Here is a 21375-nt window from a genome sequence, read left to right as displayed (position 1 = left end):
AGATCTCTTATTTTACTGACACGTAATATAAAGATCTGTCTGTCCATTCACGTACATACATAGTAGGGAGATCTCTTCTTTCACTGACACATACTGTAAACATCTGTCCGTCCATTCACATGAAATTATAATACAAACATCTTCTTTCACTATCACATAATTTAAACATCTGTCTATCCATTCCCGTTCAAACAATGAGATTATCTCATCTTTCACTTTTGTGGGTTCTTCCGAGGATGTCGTAGTCGTAATGATTTGTGCAGTCCGGCGTGGCGCAGTGGGAGAGTGGCCGTGCGCAACCCGAGGGTCCCTGGTTCAAATCCCACCTAGTACCAACCTCGTCACGTCCGTTGTGTCCTGAGCAAGACACTTAACCCTTGCTCCTGATGGGTGCTGGTTAGCGCCTTGCATGGCAGCTCCCTCCATCAGTGTGTGAATGTGTGTGTGAATGGGTAAATGTGGAAGTAGTGTCAAAGCGCTTTGAGTACCTTGAAGGTAGAAAAGCGCTATACAAGTACAACCCATTTATCATTTACATTTGTGATTTGGGGCTATATAAATAAACATTGATTGATTGATTGACAGACCCATACTGTAAAATGTGTCTGTCCATTCACATGAAATTATAATGCAAACATCTTCTCTCCTTGATACATAATGTAAAGATCTGTCTGTCAATTCACGTACAAACATAATGGAGATATCTTTTCTGTCACAGACACATAATATAAACATATTGCTGTCCATTCATGTACTAACATAATAGGAATATATATTATTTTACTGACACATAATGTAATGATTTGTCTGTCCATTCATGTGCAAACATAATAGGAAGATGTCTTATTTTACTGACACATAATGTAAATATCTGTCCGTCCATTCACGTACAAACATAATAGGAAGATCTCTTGTTTCACTGACACATACTGTAAACATCTGTCCATCCATTCACATGAAATTATAATGCAAACATCTTCTTTCAGTGTCACGTAATTTAAACATCTGTCTATCCATTCCCGTACAAACAATGAGATGATCTCTTCCTTCACTGACACATAATGGAAACATCTGTCGGTCCATCCATCCATCCATTTCTACCGCTTATTCCCTTTTGGGGTCGCGGGAGGCGCTGGCGCCTATCTCAGTTACAATCGGGCGGAAGGCGGTGTACACCCTGGACAAGCCGCCACCTCATCGCAGGGCCAACACAGATAGACAGACAACATTCACACTCACATTCACACACTAGGGCCAATTTAGTGTTGCCAATCAACCTATCCCCAGGTGCATGTCTTTGGAGGTGGGAGGAAGCCGGAGTACCCGGAGGGAACCCACACATTCACGGGGAGAACATGCAAACTCCACACAGAAAGATCCCGAGTCTGGGATTGAACCCAAGACTGCAGGACCTTTGTATTGTGAGGCAGACGCACTAACCCCTCTGCCACCGTGAAGCCCTCTGTCTGTCCATTCATGTACTAACATAATGCGCATATCTTTTCTTTCACTGACACATAATATAAACATATCGCTGTCCATTCATGTACAAACGATATAAGAAGATCTCTTCTTTCACTGACCCATACTGCCGACGCATGATGTCAACACATGTCTGTCCATTCACGCACAAACATGACAATATATCTTCTCTCACTGACACATAATGTGAACATCTGTCTGTCCATTCACATGAAAATATAATGGAAACATATTATTTCACTTTCACATAATGTAAACATCTGTCTGCCCATTCATGTACGAACATAGTAAGATTATCTCTTGTTTTCACTGACACATAATGTAACATTTGTTTGTCCATTCACATAAAATTATAATGCAAACATCTTCTTTCACTGTCAGGTAATGTAAACATCTGTCTGTCCATTCACATACAAACATACTGAGATTATTTCATCTTTCACTGACACACACTGTAAACATCTGTCTGTCCATTCACATACAAACATAATGAAAATATGTCTTCTTTCACTGACACATAATGTAACATTTGTTTGTCCATTCACATGAAATTATTATGCAAACGTCTCCTTTCACTGTCACGTAACTTAAACATCTGTCCATCCATTCCCGTACAAACAATGGGAATATTTCAACTTTCACTGACACACACTGTAAACATCTGTCTGTCCATTCACGTACAAACATAATGTGAATATCTCTTCTTTCACTGACACATAATATAATCATATTGCTGTCCATTTATGTACAAACATAATATGATCTCTTCTTTCACTGACCCATACTGTAAATAAACATCTGTATGTCCATTCACATGAAAATATAATGCAGACCTATTCTTTCACTGTCACGTAATGTAAACATCAGTTTGCCCATTCACGTACAAACATAGTAAGATTATCTCTTCTTTTCACTGACACATAATGTAAAATTTGTCTGTCCATTCACGTACAAACATATTAGGAATATCTCGTCTTCCACTGACACATACTGTAAACATCTGTCTGCCCATTCACAAACAAACATAATGAGAATATATCTTCTTTCACTGACACATAATCTAAACACATTGCTGTCCATTCATGTACAAACGTATTGAGAATATATCTTCTCTCGTCATACGTTGACATATACTGTGTATATTTTAAACATATGTCTGTCCTTTAGTATTTGTCTTATAGCTATATGTTGGTCCATTCACATAAACATAAAACGCACTAAGCAGTTATATACACAAAGAGCAAACAACTGTCCAGTCACATACACACATAAAGAAAATACTGTTCTGTTGATAAAAGCAAGTACAGCATATAATACAAATGTCTGTATGTCTGTGTATCTACAAAACCCAAAACCAGTCAAGTTGGCATGTTGTGTAAATCGTAAATAAAAACAGAATTCAATGTCTTGCAAATCCTTGAGATACTTAACATTCGAACTGGAAAACGCAATTTTTTAGCTCATTTATTAGCTCATTCGGAATTTGATGCCTGCAACATTTTTCAATAAACCTGGCACGAATGGCAAAAAAAAGACTGAGAAAGTTGAGAAATGCTCATCAAAAACATATTCGGAACATCCTACAGGTGAACAGGCTAATTGGGAACAGGTGGGTGCCGTGATTGGGTTTAAAAGTAGATTTCATGAAATGCTCACTCATTCACAAACAAGGATGTGGTGAGGGTCATCACTTAGTGGACAAATGCATGAGCAAATTGTCGAACAATTGAAGAAATCTTTTCTCAACAAGCTATTGAAAGGAATTTAGGGATTTCACCATCTACGGTCCATAATATCATCAAAAGGTTCAGAGAATCTTGAGAAATCACTGCACGTAAGCAGCAACTCTGAAAACCAACATTAAATGCCCATGACCTTTGAGCCCTCAGGCGGTACTGCATCAAAAACTGCCATCAGTGTGTAAAGAATATCACCACATGGGCTAAGTTACATTTTGGAAAACCACTGTCAGTAACTACAGTTGGTCGCTACATCTGTAAATAAAAGTTAAAACTCTACTATGCAAAGAGAAAGACATTTATCAACAACAACCAGAAACGCCGCCGGCTTCGCTGGTCCCGAGTTCATCGAATTTGGACCGATGCAAATTGAAAAAGTGTTCTGATGAGTTAACATTTGAAATTATTTTTGGTAACTGTGGACGTCGTGTCCTCCGGAACAAATACGAAAAGAACCATCCGGATTGTTATCGGCACAAAGTTTGAAAGCCAGCATCTGTGATAGTATGAGGGTGTATTAGTGCCCAAGGCATGGGTAGCTTCCACATCTGTGAAGGCACCATTAATGCTGAAAGGTACATACAGGTTTTTGAGCAACATATGTTGTTATCCAAGCAACGTTATCATGGACGCCCCTGCTTATTTCAGCAAAACAATGCCAAGACACGCGTTACAACAGCATGGCTTCGTAGTAAAGGAGTGCGGGTACTTGATTGGTCTTTAGTTCAGACCTGTATGCCATTGAAATTGTGTGGCGCAATAGTAGGCCTAAAATACCACAACGGAGACCCCGGCCTGTTGAACAACTTAAGCAACAAGAATGGGAAAGAATTCCACCTTAAAAGCTTCAAAAAATTGTCTCCTTTGTTCCCAAACGTTTACTGAGTGTTGTTAAAAGGAAAAGCCATGTAACACAGTGGTAAAAATGCCCCTGTGACAACTTTTTTGCAATGTGTTGCTGCCACTAAATTCTAAGTTAATGATTATTTACAAAACAGTTTTTAATTTCGAACTTTAAATATTTTGTTTTTGCAGGCTATTTAATTGAATATAGGTTGAAAAGGATTTGCAAATCATTGTATTCTGTTTTTATTTACGATTTACACAACGTGCAAACTTCCACTGGTTTTGGGTTTTGTACATACATTATATCAACATTTGTCCATCCATCCACTTAAACACTCGCAATTCGAATGTATGTCCATTCACATCAAACATTAGCCTCAGAGGGGAGGGACAGGCAGCAGTTTGAACCTGAGGGACCTCATGGCTTCATACATGCATGCACCGCGTGTACGCGACGTGGGTGGGATCGGCGAGGTCGCGAGGAGACGACCACGTCTGAGCGGCCGCGGACGGACGACAAGCGCTAATGTCCTCCTCTGCAGCATCTGGGATAATCTGCTCTAGTTCTCCTTGGGTCAAACTCAACAGTAATTAATCCTCACATTACCCTGCAGGCCTGGGGGTTGAAGCACCATAAAGCGACGTTTGAGAGAACATTTCACGTTGCACATAAAAACATAACGTGGGATATTATACAGGAGGGTTTTATTTGTTGTTCTCTTAGCGTTTTTCTATAAGTTTTTATGCATTTTTTTTTTGGCAGCACATGACAGAGAGCACTCAGGGAAACCAGTAACTACCGCACATCCGTATTAGGGCCTTCTTTTTTTTTTTTTTTACCCTCTCTAAAATCCTGCCGTCAAAGCCGTTTGACATCTGCCAGTTTGTTCGCAAAATATTGTCCAAATGCCAACACTGCAGCTTTTGATGCGCTTGGATAGAAATTTGAATATGCTTTTGTCGCGTTTTCCCCTTCGACTGATCAGAAATTGTGGGTACTAGGGTTGTTTAGGGTGAAAGAAAAAAACGTTAATGTTAAATAATTGGATTTATCGGGTTATTTAGTATCATTAATTATTATTTTTTTGGAGTCATGAAAGCATGCAAGTGTGTGTGTGTGTGTGTTTTTGCCAGTGCCTGCTGGGATTAGGTTAATGAAAGCATGTGCATGGATAACATCAGAAAGAGGACCACATGTTGCCAACCTGATGTACCCTTTTCTGGCTCTTGCTCTGCCAAGTCCACCCCCCCAAAAGCCCAGCCCGTTCCTCGGCTCCGTCCATCCCTCCCGCGCTCAAAGATGTGCCATATGTGCCCTACTTAAAGGTAAAGTGCTGACAACATTGCCCAAATACTCATGGGTGACTTTCAAAGGGGGCTCCGAGTCAAGAGTGGTTAATGGCCGTTCTAACATGTTTCACGCATCATTATTGTGCAAATCCATCATCCGTTTAAGTGCGGTTTTAGTAGATCATTGATGTTTACTTTTAGAAAATAAGTATTTTTGTTTGTGTTAATGTACAGTATATACTGTACATAGCCAGATATTACAATGATGTGTACCGTATTTCCTTGAATTGCCGCCGGGGCACTAATTAATTTAAAATCTCTTCTCACTCCTGCGCTTACCAAAGGCATGCGGTAAAAGTAAGCATGCACTAATTATTTTAAAACCTGTTCTCACTCCGGCACTTACCAAAGGCATGCAGTAAAAAATTTGAGTGTGATGTAAGCTTGGACCTTAAATCCTACTGAATAGCTCTTAATCTTCTTCCCCTTCATACAATTTCAAGTTACCGGTATTGAAATCAGCCTGCTCCATTTTGAAAAGGATAACAGGGGAAGTGTCACTCGTGATGTCACGAGTTTGACCAGGCGATAATACTAAGCATGCGCTAATTATTTTGCGAAGTGAGGTTGACCCGGCAGTAATTCAAGGCAAGTTCATAATATATGCCCTGTGGCAATTCAAGGAAATACGGTATATGTGACTGGACAGACTTAAATTAACATGCATGTACAAAACCCAACACCAGTGAAGTTGGCACGTTGTGTAAATCGAGAATAAAAACAGAATACAATGATTTGCAATTATTTTTTCAAACTATCTTTAATTGAATAGACTGCAGAGACACAATATTTAACGTTTGAACTGAGAAACGTAATTAAGTTTTCTGTGGTCTGACGAGTCCACTTTCAAAATTTTTGGGGGGGAAACTGTGGTCGTCGTGTCCTCCGGACCAAAGAGGAAAAGAATCGTCCGGATTGTTCTAGGCGCAAAGTTGAAAAGCCAGCATCTGTGATGGTATGGGGGTGTATTAGTGCCCAAGGCATGGGTAACTTACACATCTGTGAAGGCACCATTAATGCTGAAAGGTACATACAGGTTTTGGAACAACATGTGTTGCCATCCAAGCAACGTTATCATGGACGCCTCTGCTTATTTCAGCTCGACAATGCCAAGCCACGTGTTACAATAGTGTGGTTTCGTAGTAAAAGAGTACCAGACTAGCCTGCCTGTAGTCCAGACCTGCCTCTCATTGAAAAGGTGAGGCCCAATATGAAGCGTAAAATACGACAATGGAGACCCCTTTCTTGTGAAAGACTGAGCATTTTTTGGGAAGCGTTTTTTATAAATATATAAAAATATACAATAAACACAAAAAGTCAACACACATCGTCATATGACTCGGCCGGGAGGATTTTCTGAAGTGTTCCTGAGCCCATGTGGTGATATCCTTTACACACCGATGTCGCTGTTGAACAACTTAAGGTGTACATCAAGCAAGAATGGGAAAAAAAATCCACCGGAAAAATTTAACTAATTGGTTTCCTCAGTTCCCAAACGTTTACTGAGTGTTGTTAAAAGGAAAGGCCATGTAACACAGTGGTAAAAATGCTCCTGTGCCAACTGTTTTGCAATGATTTGCTGCCATTAAATTCTAAGTTAATGATTATTTGCAAAAAAAAAAAGGAGTTTCTCAGTTCAGACATTAAATATATTGTCTTTGCAGTCTATTCAATTGAATATAAGTTGAAAAGGATTTGCAAATCTTTGTATTCTGTTTTTATTTAGGAATTACACAATGTGCCAACTTCACTGATGTAGGGTTTTGTATGTGATCAGACAGACCGGTTTAATTATGAGTGTTAGGGAATAGACAAACATTCATTAACGTCATGCCGTGTGTTCAAATGGAGGGACAAATGTTTTCATTACGAGTGTATGTGAACAACAGATGGTTTACATTAGTGTATGTGAATGGACAGACATTGACATGATGTGTGGATGTGAGTGGGCAGGCAGATGTTAGGATTATGTAAATGGATAGCAAAATATTTACACTGCTGTGTGTGCGTATATGAATAGACGGACAGATATCTATATGTGACTCGACACAATACATTTACAGTACACGATCTGTGCATGAATGGACAGACTGATGTTTAGATATAATGAATGGATGAAGAGATATTAACACTACTGTATGTGTGTATCTGAATAGACAGACAGATACATCCATGATGTGTGTATGTGAACCAAAAGTCAAATATCAACATTGCTGTACATGTGTATGAGAATGGACATTGCGTATGAACATCGTGTGTGTATGTGAATGGAAAGACATTGATTTAACCTACGTATGTGTTGTATGAATGGAGAGAATTGTCGGCATTATGTGTACTAACAAAAATGAATGAACAATATAGGTTTATGGGAGTGGACAGACTTTTCAAAAATATATGTTGAAGTGAATGGATAGACAGATGTTCCCACTACTGTTTTTGTGTACCTAAATGCACAGGCAGCTATTTACATGATGTGTGTATGTGAATGGGCAGACATTGAATTACCACGTGTGAATGGACAGCGATGTTGGCATGTGTTTGTGAATATCTGTACAGATATTTAGATTGTGTGTCTAAGTGAGTGGAGTTACACATATCTACATTACTGTACATGTTTAGCTGAATGGAAAGAATGATATTTTCCATGATGTGTTCACATGGGTAAACATTTGTTTCCCCTTTGTTTGGCATTATCTTGATGTGAACGGACAGTCAAATATTCACATTACTGCATTTGTGTGTGAGAATGGACTGACGTGAATGAACATCATGCATGTGTGTGAACGGGCAGACATTTAATTAAACCTGCGTGTGCATGTGAACGGACAGAGATGTTGGCATCATGTGTATGTAAATGGACAAACATAAATTTACATTATACGCGCATGGGAATGGACAGACGTATTTAGATTAAAGGGTGCGTTTAGGTGAAGGGACTGACAGATATTTACACTTCTGTTTTTGTGTATCAAAATGGATACATGGTGGCATGTGTATGCGAACACAAATATTTAGATTATGTGTTTAAGTGAATAAACATACGCATATTTAAAAATGTCTGTATATGTGTATCTAAATGGACCGAGAAATATATAAATGACATGTGTATATGAAAGAGCAGACATGCATTTTCTGTATGTTGGCATTTTGTTTGAGTGAACGGACAAACTTGAATTAACATTATACATATATGTGAATGCACAGCAAGATAATGACATTTCTGTATTGTGTATGTGAATGGAAAGAAAGCTGCTAAGAATATGTGCGTATCTGGAGGTACATGAATATATTAACAATTCTGTATGTGTATATGTGAATGGAGAAACTTAAACTACTGAATCGACAGACACATATCTACATTATTGTATCGTGTATGTGAATAGACAGGCAGATGTTAATATTATGGGTGTATCTGAATGGACAGACATATATCAACATTACAGTATGCATTTATGTGATTGGACAAACGTAAACCAACAGGATATATGTTGGCATACATGTACAATGTACAGTGGGGCAAAAAAGTATTTAGTCAGCCACCGATTGTGCAAGTTCTCCCACTTAAAATGATGACAGAGGTCTGTAATTTTCATCATAGGTACACTTCAACTGTGAGAGACAGAATGTTAAAAAAAATCCAGGAATTCACATTGTAGGAATTTTAAATAATTTATTTGTAAATTATGGTGGAAAATAAGTATTTGGTCAACCAATCAAAGCTCTCACTGATGGAAGGAGGTTTTGGCTCAAACTCTCACGATACATGTTCCAATTCATTCTGTCCTTAACACGGATCAATCGTCCTGTCCCCTTAGCAGAAAAACAGCCCCAAAGCATGATGTTTCCACCCCCATGCTTCACAGTAGGTTTGGTGTTCTTGGGACTCAGTATTCTTTTTCCTCCAAACACGACAAGTTGAGTTTATACCAAAATGGATACATGGATGATACAGCAGAGAATTGGGAGAATGTCATGTGGTCAGATGAAACCAAAAAAAAAACTTTTTGGTATAAACTCAAATCGTGGTGTTTGAAGGAAGAAGAATACTGAGTTGCATCCCAAGAACACCATACCTACTGTGAAGCATGGGGGTGGAAACATCATGCTCTGGGGCTGTTTTTCTGCTAAGGGGACAGGACGATTGATGCGTGTTAAGGAAAGAATGAATGGGGCCATGTATCGTGAGATTTTGAGCCAAAACCTCCTTCCATCAGTGAGAGCTTTGAATGGTTGACCAAATACTTATTTTCCACCACAATTTACAAATAAATTATTTAAAATTCCTACAATGTGAATTCCAGGATTTTTTTTTCACATTCTGTGTCTCACAGTTGAAGTGTACATATGATGAAAATTACAGACATTTGTCATCATTTTAAGTGGGAGAACTTGCACAATCGGTGGCTGACTGAATACTTTTTTGCCCCAGTGTATGTGCAAACTGTAGTTTTAGTAGGATTTTTTGTAAAAATGCATATGCTGTTTGAAGAAAATTATATCCATCCATCCATTTTTCTGCAGCTTGTCCCTTTACAGGGTTGTGGGGGATGCTGGAGCCTACAGATTTTGAATAATGTGTGGATGACACTGTTCTTTATTATAATATTAATAAAAACTACCCTTTTATCACTTTATTTCCATGATAATTCCATGTCTGGGATTCCGCCCCCATCTCCAGTGAGTGCTTGGTGAAGAAGCTCCTGCCATTTCTCACATGTGGCGAGCTCTCCTCTCCTCCTCCTATTTATCATATTAGCGTTGTGCCCTTGGGCATTCTGCAGCCAGGCGCAGCCTTTCAACTGCGGGAAGAAGAAGAAGGAAAAAAAAAGGCTGTCCTGGGTGACCACGTCTCGTTAATTATGTGGGTTTTAAAACGTGACAGTAAATGGCTGCAAGTCTTCCCCATGCTCCATTGTGATTGGCTGTAGAGGACGACAAGGTGGTTATCTCTTCAGTTCACTATATACAACAGTTATTTGGGGATGTATATGTCAGAATTAAAAAAATGGTTTTAATATTGAAGAAAGTGTAATGAATCTGATTATAACTGTTACCATTTGAAGGAAATGCACCAATCTGAAGGATCACACACACCACTTGTGGCCACAACACATTCACTTGTGGTGTGAACATTGAAAAATATAGCAAATTTATATATTTTAATACAAATATTTGAGTATTACATTTGTAACTGTTTTGCATATATTTTTAATCACTGTAAAGTGTCACCAATAGGCCTGATATGACAGTTGGATAATATATGATCTATATTAGATAACATTATCAATCCATACATTTTAATCAGTTATTTATTCACAACATGGATATCAAGCCTTTTGAATGGCAAAATTTGTAAAATGAACACAACTTGACTCTTTTTTGGTCATTTCCCACCTAAAGAATTCTACATTTTCTAAGGAAAGTAAGTGTGTGTATATACATATATATATATATATATATATATATATATATATATATATATATATATATATATATATGTCTTGATTGGATTATCCGGAGAATAGTGCTCGATACCGTGGTAGAGCGCAATATGTAGGTGTGGGAAAAAAAAAAATCACAAGACTACTTCATCTCTACAGATCTGTTTCATGAGGGGGTTCCCTCAATCATCAGGAGATTTTAATGGAAGCATTCACATACAATGGTTTATATAGAGCACAGAGTGGGTGGGTACAAGCAGGCGTAGGGTGTGGTGATTGGCTCATGTGTTACCTAGGAGGTGTTTCCGTCTATGGCGGCATGTTGAAATGATTTCGCTGCGCTTGTTGAGGGATGATAGATCTTCCCCAAAGGCAACACCCTAAGAAAAATATTCAACAAGAACAACATTAAATTGAGCTACAGCTGTATGAATAACATGCAACAAATCATTTCAAACCACAACAAAGCAATTGCAAAAGGACTGCCTACCCCCAGACTAAACGACTCTGAAACCAATAATGAATGTAACTGTCGCAAGAAACCTGATTGCCCTCTCAACGGAAGGTGCTTACAGACATCAGTCGTTTACCAAGCAAAGGTAATACGCAAGGACATTAACACATCCGACACGTACGTAGGATTAACCGAAGGAGCGTTCAAAACAAGATGGAATAATCACAACGCCTCCTTTAGAAACCAGACTTTGCAGAATTCTACAGAACTCAGCAAACACATTTGGAACCTCAAAGACAATAATGTTGAATATTCAATAACATGGCAAATTCTTGCATCCAGCACACCTTACAACAGTGGTAATAAAAGATGCAACCTATGCTTAAAAGAGAAACTGTTTATTATATATAGTCCAGAGCTATCATCCCTCAACAAGCGCAGTGGAATCATTTCAACATGCCGCCATAGACGGAAACACCTCCTAGGTAACACATGAGCCAATCACCACACCCTACGCCTGCTTGTACGCACCCACTCTGTGCTCTATATAAACCATTGTATGTGAATGCTTCCATTAAAATCTACTGATGATTGAGGGAACCCCTCATGAAACAGATCTGTAGAGATGAAGTAGTCTTGTGATTTTTTCCCACACCTACATATATATATATATATATATATATATATATATATATATATATATATATATATATATATATATATATATATATGTATATATATATATATATATACACACATATATACACACATTTTGGTCCCGGTATTGATCCCTGGGGCGCGCCACAGATATATTTAGAGTTGTACAGGTGTGTTAGTGTCACATATAACTTCCTGTTGGTTAAGTAGCTTCTAATAGTAGCTTTAATAACTTTTGGCAATCGTTGTTGTATAATATGCTACAAGTCACCAATATACTTTCTTTTAAAATGGTTCTATCCGATTCATTTTAAAACTAACAAAAAGCAATAACAACTATATATATTTTCAAGGAATATTGCAAATTTTCTCAGCTAAAATGTAACAATACAACAAACATTTTTCAACTTCAATACAAAATTTGGCCAGGGTATGAATATCTTCTCAGTTGTCACCTATTCATACAATTATTTATAAAACGCTGTAAAATCAGTGTATGTATATATATATATATATATATATATATATATATACAGTATATATATACAGTGAGTGTGTATATATGCATATATACATGCAAGTATATTTTTTATATATATGTGTGTGTGACAGGTCTCCAGCCGTCATCGTGTGGGTTGCAGGGACCATCGATGCAAGACGCATGTTATCAGGTTTGACTCTCGCTTATTATTTCAATGAACACATTTTGGTTCCAGTCGGTCGCGCCAATTTTCTAGCACGACCTCTCTTCCTGCTTGTCTCGGCGCGCCTTTCGGTTGCCGGCGGCTGCGTCTTCCGCGGGGGCTCATCTTTCTCCTGGTCGCTCTCGTTGTCTTCGTCGTCTTCGTTGTCTGTCGTTTCCTCTCCTACTTCTTCCACGATTGCTCCTCCTTCTCCCCTTTTATGCTGCAGCAGAAGATGCAGGGATTGACAGCAGGTGTGTCGTTAACGCACCTGATTCGGATTGCTGCAGCATCGCTCCAAGTGCGACCCGCCTTCTGGCCACCATCTCGGGTAGGACCGCTGTCTGTCCTATCCTGCCGTCGGCTCGTCGGCTCCATCTCTCCACAATATATGTATATATAATATATATTTATATATATAGATATAGATACATATATACACTGTATGTATGTATATATATATATATATATATATATATATATATATATACACACACATTATTATTATTTTGTCCACCCATCCACTGGTTAAAGAGTCCTTCCAAAGAGTCCTTTGTGTGTCATCTCTCAGGGATTGTGGCATCATGTTCCTAGACAAGGTTTTATGTCAGTGTACTAAAGGATGACGTCTCATCTTGCTTAATAAAGATAATAGGTCGAGTCATAGCGGACTCATACGACCACCTATTGTGCAAAATCGCCCTTAAGAGCAGAATTGAGTAGTCGAGCAACCAGGCAATGTCACTGTGGCGCACGCTGACCCCCATGCTTCATGTCGCCGACACAAGAACGTCTTAGCGGTTGATTGGTGGCAGGCTTGTTCATGAGGTAAGTTCCAAATATCATATGTCAATATGTTAATCTTTAACACCTTTCCTCCAACTTCTTAAACATGTTCCCTAAACAGGCACCAGGTGGGACGCCCATGGATAAACAGCTGGTGAAGTTGTAAGCTAGCATAGAATTAGAAGGAATTGTCATCAGCTTCGGCTTTCTGAGTTGGTAAGTGATGACTAAGCACGTTCGCCTATTTAGATTGATAAGGCATTGCCTTGATTGAGCTCAAATTGATCACATTGGCCAAATATAATGATAGTATTTTCACCCAAAGCACAGTCCCAAAAATGACGAGTGCAAACCATCGAGTGCAGACAAAAGACGTCAGCTGAAGAGAATGGGAGCTTTTCTTCCTGTCACTTACACATAAACCAGTGACCTGGAGAAGAGTGTATCAAAAATTGTTCGCAAGTAAGCAAACAACGGAACATGAGTTAAACTGCAATTTTTTTTAAAAGTGATCAATGAAATTAAATGAATATTGTAATCAAACAATCATTATTGTCTCTTTATCGGTATTTTACAATTTATTCACTGATAGCTACAAATTACTGGAGAAAGTTGTGAAAGACTGCAAAAATGTATGCGTTAATGTTCACACAATGTTTGATATGGACGTATATATATATATATATATATATATATATGTATGTGTGGGAAAAAATCACAAGACTATTTCATCTCTACAGAACTATTTCATGAGGGGTTCCCTCAATCATCAGGAGATTTTAATGGAAGCATTCACATACAATGGTTTATATAGGGCACGGAACGGGTAGGTACAGGCAGGCTTAGGGGCATGGTGATTGGCTCATGTGTTACCTAGGAGCTGTCTCCGTCTGTGACGGCATGCTGATACAATTTCACTGCGATTGTTGAGGGATGACAGGTCTGGGTGGTATATAATAAGCAGTTTCTGTTACGTCTTCGAGGATGCATCGCTGCGATTTTTGTGTTCCTTAGCGACGCAGGAAGCAAGCAGGAGCAGCGTGGAGGTAGGATGAAGTTATTTGAATGTATTTCAAGCAATATCAAAAAATACAAACTGAGGACGCTAACCAGCGTGGAGCTAAACAAAACCAAAATGTCACCGAGAGTGAAAAAACGAGGAAGGCTAGACTGTTCAAAGGACACTAGTTGCGAGGAGAGCAAAACAGGAGAAACGTAACTGTTGTCTATAGCAAACATTGACCCAGCAACTATTGCTGGGTGACAGCACACTATAAAGGGAGGTGATGAACCAAAACACCTGGTGGGAACACTAATTGCAAAACTAAGACAGGTGAGGAGAATTAGTGCCCATGGAAACCGACAGTAAACAGGGAAAGAGGGTGCACCCAGGAAACAGACTAACATAGAAAAACTACCACACATAAATCATGCTATGACCGGGGTAACGGGTCATGACATAACACCCCCCTTAAGGGGCGGATACCAGACGTCCCAAACTAGAAACGCCCACCCCCCCAAAATAACGGAATAAGTCCAAAGTCCGGGGAGGGCGGAGGGAGGACTTGGCGGTGGCCCGCCGGGGCATGTTTCCCCAAAGCCACCGGGGACAAGCCAGGTGGCGGCGGCGAGTAGATTTCCGCCGCAATGGTCGAGGCGGGCGACCTCGGAACAGCCATGTCAGTGTCCGTTGAGGAGGCGGACGGGACTGGCGCCAGAACCTCAGCAGTCTTTGAGTCCTGCACCCAAGTCCTGGGCGTCGCTGCTGTTTGCGCCAAAGGCGCCCATGAGTAGTCCAGGGCCGAGGAGGTGGGTGGCGCTCTGGTGCGGCCCGCCGGACACGAGGAGGTGGGCGGCGCCTTGGTGAGGACCGCCGGACATGTGGAGGTGGGCGGAGCCGTGGTGCGGCCCGCCGGATACGAGGAGGTGGGCAGCGCCGTGGTGCGGCCTGCTGGACATGAGGAGGTGGGCGGCGCCTTGGTGAGTACCGCCGGACATGAGGAGGTGGGCAGAGCCATGGTGCGGCCTGCTGGACACGAGGAGGTGGGCGGCACCGTGGTGTGGCCCGCCGGACACGAGGAAGTGCTGGTGTGGGCTCCAGCCTTTGAGCAGTTGCTGGTGTGGGAACCAGCCTTTGAGGAGGTGCTGGTGTGGGAACCAGCTTTTGATCAGGTGTCGGCGTGGGTGGAGCAAGAGGCGGTGCAGGTGGCTCGTCTGTCCGCGTGGGCGGAAACGGAGGCGGCTCGTCTGTCGGCGTGGGCGGAGCCAGAGGCGGAGCAGGTGGCTCCTCTGTCGGCGTAGGCGGAGCCAGAGGCGAAGCAGGTGGCTTGTCTGTCGGCGTGGGCGGGGCCAGAGGCGGAGCAGGCGGCTCGTCTGTCCGCGTGGGTGCGGAGCCATAGGCGGAGCAGGCGGCTCGTCTGTGGGCGTGGGCGGAGTCAGAGCGGTAGGTGGTTGCATGACTGGACAGGACTGGTTCTCCCACTCCAGCTCCTTCAACACCCCATTGTACTGTTCGCCCCTCCACTCTGCACTGTACCTTTCAGGATTCTTCTTGCTTGGCAGTGCTGGAGCAGGAGGTAGAGAGGATAGCATTTGGAGGCCCACCAGGGTTGATAGTGGCGTCAGAGTGGCAGGTGGAGAGTCTGTCGTGATGGGTGGAGTCTGGGGAGGAGGCGTCTCATCTGACATGATGGGTGGAGTCTGGGGAGGAGGCGTCTCATCTGACATGATGGGCGGGGCTAGAGCGGTATGTGGGTGCATGACTGGACAGGACTGTCCCTCCCTGTCCAGCCCCTTCAGCACCCCCTGGTACCATTGGTCCATCCACTCTGAACTGTACATTTCTGGCGGGTCCGACTTGCTCTATGGCACTTGAGCAGGAAGTGAAGCCGACAGCGCCCCCGCTGGAGGAGAGGCGGGCAGCAACCTCAGTGGGAGGAGGTCTGCTTGTCCCACTGGCACGCTACTAGCCCTGTCCCCCCCCCTCAGGAAGCAGATTCCAGATGCTAAATGGAGCTGGTGGGGGGAGCATTTGTACGAGTTCGGCGGTAGAAGAGGGCACGGGCGGGTGGGCTCTCGGAAGCCATGGAGCTGGCCTTGTGCATCTGCGCCGCTCGCGCCCTCCTGGACAATTGCCAGCAGGTGACGGGGAGGAGAAGCCGCATGGGAAGAGCCTGGCAGTCGACGCTAGGGGGAAAGTCCTGCACCTCTTCTGCGCGTGGTCATGCGCGGCGCCGGGCCGCCGCTGGAGCCCTCGCCTCCCAGGTGGTGTGACGTCACCGCGCGGCGGGCAAAGCGCTGAGGAGAACGTCGGGGTGGCTTGCGATTGGAGAAGGAAGCGGTTCTCTGCGTCTGCTAACTTCACCAGAAGTTGTCCCCATGCCACCATAGCGTTTGGAGGAAGATCCTCTTCGGACAGCTCTGCCTCGTCTTCGCACTCCCATGGCCGGGCGTCCGCTCGTAGCTCCCGGAGGATGTCTTGCTTCTCCTTGTCGGAGAGGAACACTTCGTCTGGCTGGGTCAATCTGTAACGTCTTCGAGGACGCATGGCTGCGATTTGTGTGTTCCTTAGCGACGCAGGAAGCAAGCAGGAGCAGCGTGGAGGTAGGATGAAGTTATTTTAATGTATTACAAGCAATATCAAAAAATACAAACTGAGGACGCTAACCAGCCTGGAGCTAAGCAAAACCAAAATGTCACCAAGGGTGAAAAAACGAGGAAGGCTAGACTGTTCAAAGGACACTAGATGTGAGGAGAGCAAAACAGGAGAAACGTAACTGTTGTCTATAGCAAACATTGACCCAGCAACTATTGCTGGGTGACAGCACACTATAAAGGGAGGTGATGAACCAAAACACCTGGTGGGAACACTAATTGCAAAACTAAGAGAGGTGAGGAGAATTAGTGCCCATGGAAACCAACAGTAAACAGGGAAAGAGGGTGCACCCAGGAAACAGACTAACATAAAAAAACTACCACACATAAATCATGCCATGACCGGGGTAACGGGTCATGACAGTTTCTCTTTTAAGCATAGGTTGTATCTTTTGATGCCCTGATTGCCCTCTCAACGGGAGGTGCTTACAAATAGCAGTTGTTTACCAATTGAAGGTAACACGCAAGGACATTAACACATCCGACACGTACGTAGGATTAACCGAGGGGGAGTTCAAGGCCAGATGGAACAATCGCAAGGCTTCTCTTAGACACCAAAACCTGCAGAATTCTACAGAACTCAGCAAGCACATTTTGAACCTCAAAGACAATAATGTTGAATATTCAAAAACATGGCAAATTCTTGCATCCAGCAAACCTTACAACAGTGGTAATAAAAGATGCAACCTATGCTTAAAAGATAAACTGCTTGTTATGTACCACCCAGACCTGTCATCCCTCAACAAGCGCAGTAAAATTGTATCAGCATGCCGTCACAGACGGAGACAGCTCCTAGGTAACACATGAGCCAATCACCACGCCCCTACGCCAGCCTGTACCTACCCGTTCTGTGCCCTATATAAACCATTGTATGTGAATGCTTCCATTAAAATCTCCTGATGATTGAGGGAACCCCTCATGAAACAGTTCTGTAGAGATGAAATAGTCTTGTGATTTTTTTCCCCACACATACATATATTGCGCTCTACCACGGTATTGAGCACTATTCTCTGGAAAATCTAATTAAGACATACATACATATATATATATATATATATATATATATATATATATATATATACATATATATATATACTTTTACAATAAAGACAAAATCAATAACATTTGCAAATATTTTTGAGAAAAATTGCCAGCTAAAAATAAAATATAAAAATTCAACTTGTATTTTTTAACTTTAATAAAAAAAACTCAGACAGGGTATAAATATGATCTTCTGAGGTGGCATCTTTCCACATAAATGTTTAAAATGTTAAAAAAATAGTATAAAAAAAAAATCTAAAAAATAAAAATAAATGCTATAAAATGAATTACTGGTAATGAAATGGCTATGAATTATGTGTGCATCCACTGTTGAAAGATATGCTTCTTCTTTTTTTTACAATAAAGAAAAAATACATATATACATAAATTGATTAATTCCCAGCAAAAATATTAAATATTCAACAAATATTTTTTAACTGCAGTTAGCTAAAAATAAAATGTAAAAATTAAACTTACATGTTTTAACTTTAATAAAAACTTGGACAGAGAATAAATATAAAATTCTGAGGTGTCACCTTTCCACATGTTTGTTTACACCTAAAATGCAAAACGAAAATATACAAAAAATAAAATGAAAAAAAAGGCTCTAAAATTATTACAGGGAAAAAAAACAATAACTTTAAATATTCAGTATTCAACAAACATTTTTTAACTGCAATTAAAAACTTGGCCAGAATATGAATATTATAGTTTGAGTTGACACCTTCCCACACAATTATTTACACCTAAAACGCTAAAAAATACTTTTACAATAAAGACAAAAACAATAACAATTACAAATATTTTTGAGAAAAATTGCCAGCTAAAAATAGAATAAAAAAATCCAACTTGCATTTTTTAGTTTTCATAAAAAAAACTCGGACAGGGTATAGATATGATCTTCTAAGGTGGCACCTCTCCACATAAATGTTTAAAATGCTAAAAAAAAATAGTATAAAGATATCTAAAAAATATATAAAAACATGCTATAAAATTAATTACTGGTAATAAAATGGCTATGAATCATGTGTGGATCCACTGTTGAAAGATATGCTTCTCCTTCTTCTTTTTTTATAATAAAGAAAAAATATATATAAATTGATTAATTCCCAGCAAAAATATTAAATATTCAACAAACATTGTTTAACTGCAATTAGTTAAAGATAAAATATACAAATTAATTTTTTAACTTCAATAAAAACTTGACCAGGGTATACATATGATCTTATGAGGTGATACCTTTCCACATAAATGTTTACACCTAAAATGCTAAAAAGTTCCAAAAAAAAAAAAAAAAAAAAAGCTCTAAGATGAATTACTGAAAAAAACAATAACTTTAAATTTTCAATATTCAACAAACATTTTTTAATTGCAATTAAAAACTAGGATATGAATATGATATTTTGAGTTGACACCTTTCCACACAATGATTTACACCTTAGACACAAAAAAATTGCTAAAAAAAAATAAAAAAAAATAAAAACGTCTATATAATCAGTTAACAAGAAGCCTATGAATCACGTGTGCATCCACTGTTTATCCATAGATTCCCACTCAGTCTTTTACGTAACACGAGGAAGCCAGATGCTAATTTCCCAGGAAAGGATGATTCACTTCCATTAACAGAAGCCTTTTGATGTTCTTTTGTAGGATTCTTTCTGGGTCAACCCCCTGTGTGTAATTGTCTGTGTGTGCAAAAGTGTGCAAGTAAGCACATAGCTCACAGCGGAGGATTCCATAGACGACGGCTGCAACAAAAAAAAAGAAGGAGTTGGCAATGGGGTTGTGTGCAAATATTTCTGCCGTCATGCATGTGATACGTGTAAATACAGTGAGGTCATGCGATACAGTAATACGGAGAAATGGAACGATGGTCCAAAGTGCGTCGGCGGCCTGTTTGCTGGGTTCCTGGAGAGGGTTTACAAGGAGTCAAACCGTTGCCTGTTTGTGAATTTCCTTTTCTAATTTTGGCACAGCCATCGGGATTAAAAAGAGGCAGTTCTCGTTTGAATATTTCATGATTTCACGTGTCATATACGAAAGGTATATGACTTTTTTTTCCACTTCTCTCTCCTGCTGATTAAAGGAGTCAGCATCCTTTGTTATACTTTACGTATTGGCGCTCCCAAGATATTTCCCATTTCCTGTTGAACGACCCCTGCAATGAGGTGGCAACATGTCCAGGGTGTACGTCGCCTTCCGCCCGAATGCAGCTGAGATAGGCCCCAGCACCCCCCGCAACCCCAAAAAGGGACAAGCGGCACAAAATGGATGGATGGATGTTGAACGACCCCAGATGGAATAAAGACAATGAGTGATCTCTGCTTCACTGTCAACAAGATGGATGCATGTGTTGGTTGAGCTACCAGACAGCCGTTTTTCGCGTATAAATCTACAATTTTTAAAATTGAAATTAAACCCATACTCCAAGCACTACTGCCAGGGTCTTCGAACATTTTACTCACCTCATATCAGTCATTCTCAAACTGCAGTTCGTGTGGTACGCAGGCTCCAAATAGTGGTGCGCCAAATAGTCCCTTAAAGGGGAACATTATCACAATTTCAGAAGGGTTAAAACCAATAAAAATCAGTTCCCAGTGGCCTATTTCATTTTTCGTAGTTTTTTTCAAAATGTTACCCTTTACGCAATATCCCCAAAAACTGCTTCAAAGTGCCCTATTTACACCATCGCTATATCCACCCGTCCATTATCCTGTGACGTCACTGCGTGATGCCAATACAAACAAACATGGCGGATAGAACAGAAAGATATAGCGACATTAGCTCGGACATTAAGCGATTCAACAGATTACGCATGTATTGAAACGGATGGTTGGAGTGTGGAGGCAGATAGCGAAAACAAAATTGAAGAAGAAACTGAAGCTATTGAGCCATGTCACGACAGACAGCGGCAACGAGGACGAATTCAGCGATCGCCTTCTAACCAACGATTGCATCTTTTGACCACTGGTGCAACTTGAATCCGTCGATTGGTATGTGTTTGTTTGGCATTAAATGTGGGTGGAGGGAAAGGCTGGATGCAAATATAGCTACAAATGAGGCATAATGATGCAATATGTACATACAGCTAGCCTAAATAGCATGTTAGCATCGATTAGCTTGCAGTCAGGCCTTGACCAAATATATCTGATTAGCACATTAGCCAATAACTTCAAAAAAACTCACCTTTGTGATTTCGTTGACTTTGTCGTTGGAAATGCATCTGCTTGATATCCACACAT

This window comes from Nerophis ophidion, linkage group LG02 (assembly GCF_033978795.1).
Source record: "Nerophis ophidion isolate RoL-2023_Sa linkage group LG02, RoL_Noph_v1.0, whole genome shotgun sequence".
NCBI lineage: Eukaryota > Metazoa > Chordata > Actinopteri > Syngnathiformes > Syngnathidae > Nerophis > Nerophis ophidion.
Note: the sequence above shows the minus strand (reverse complement) of the source record.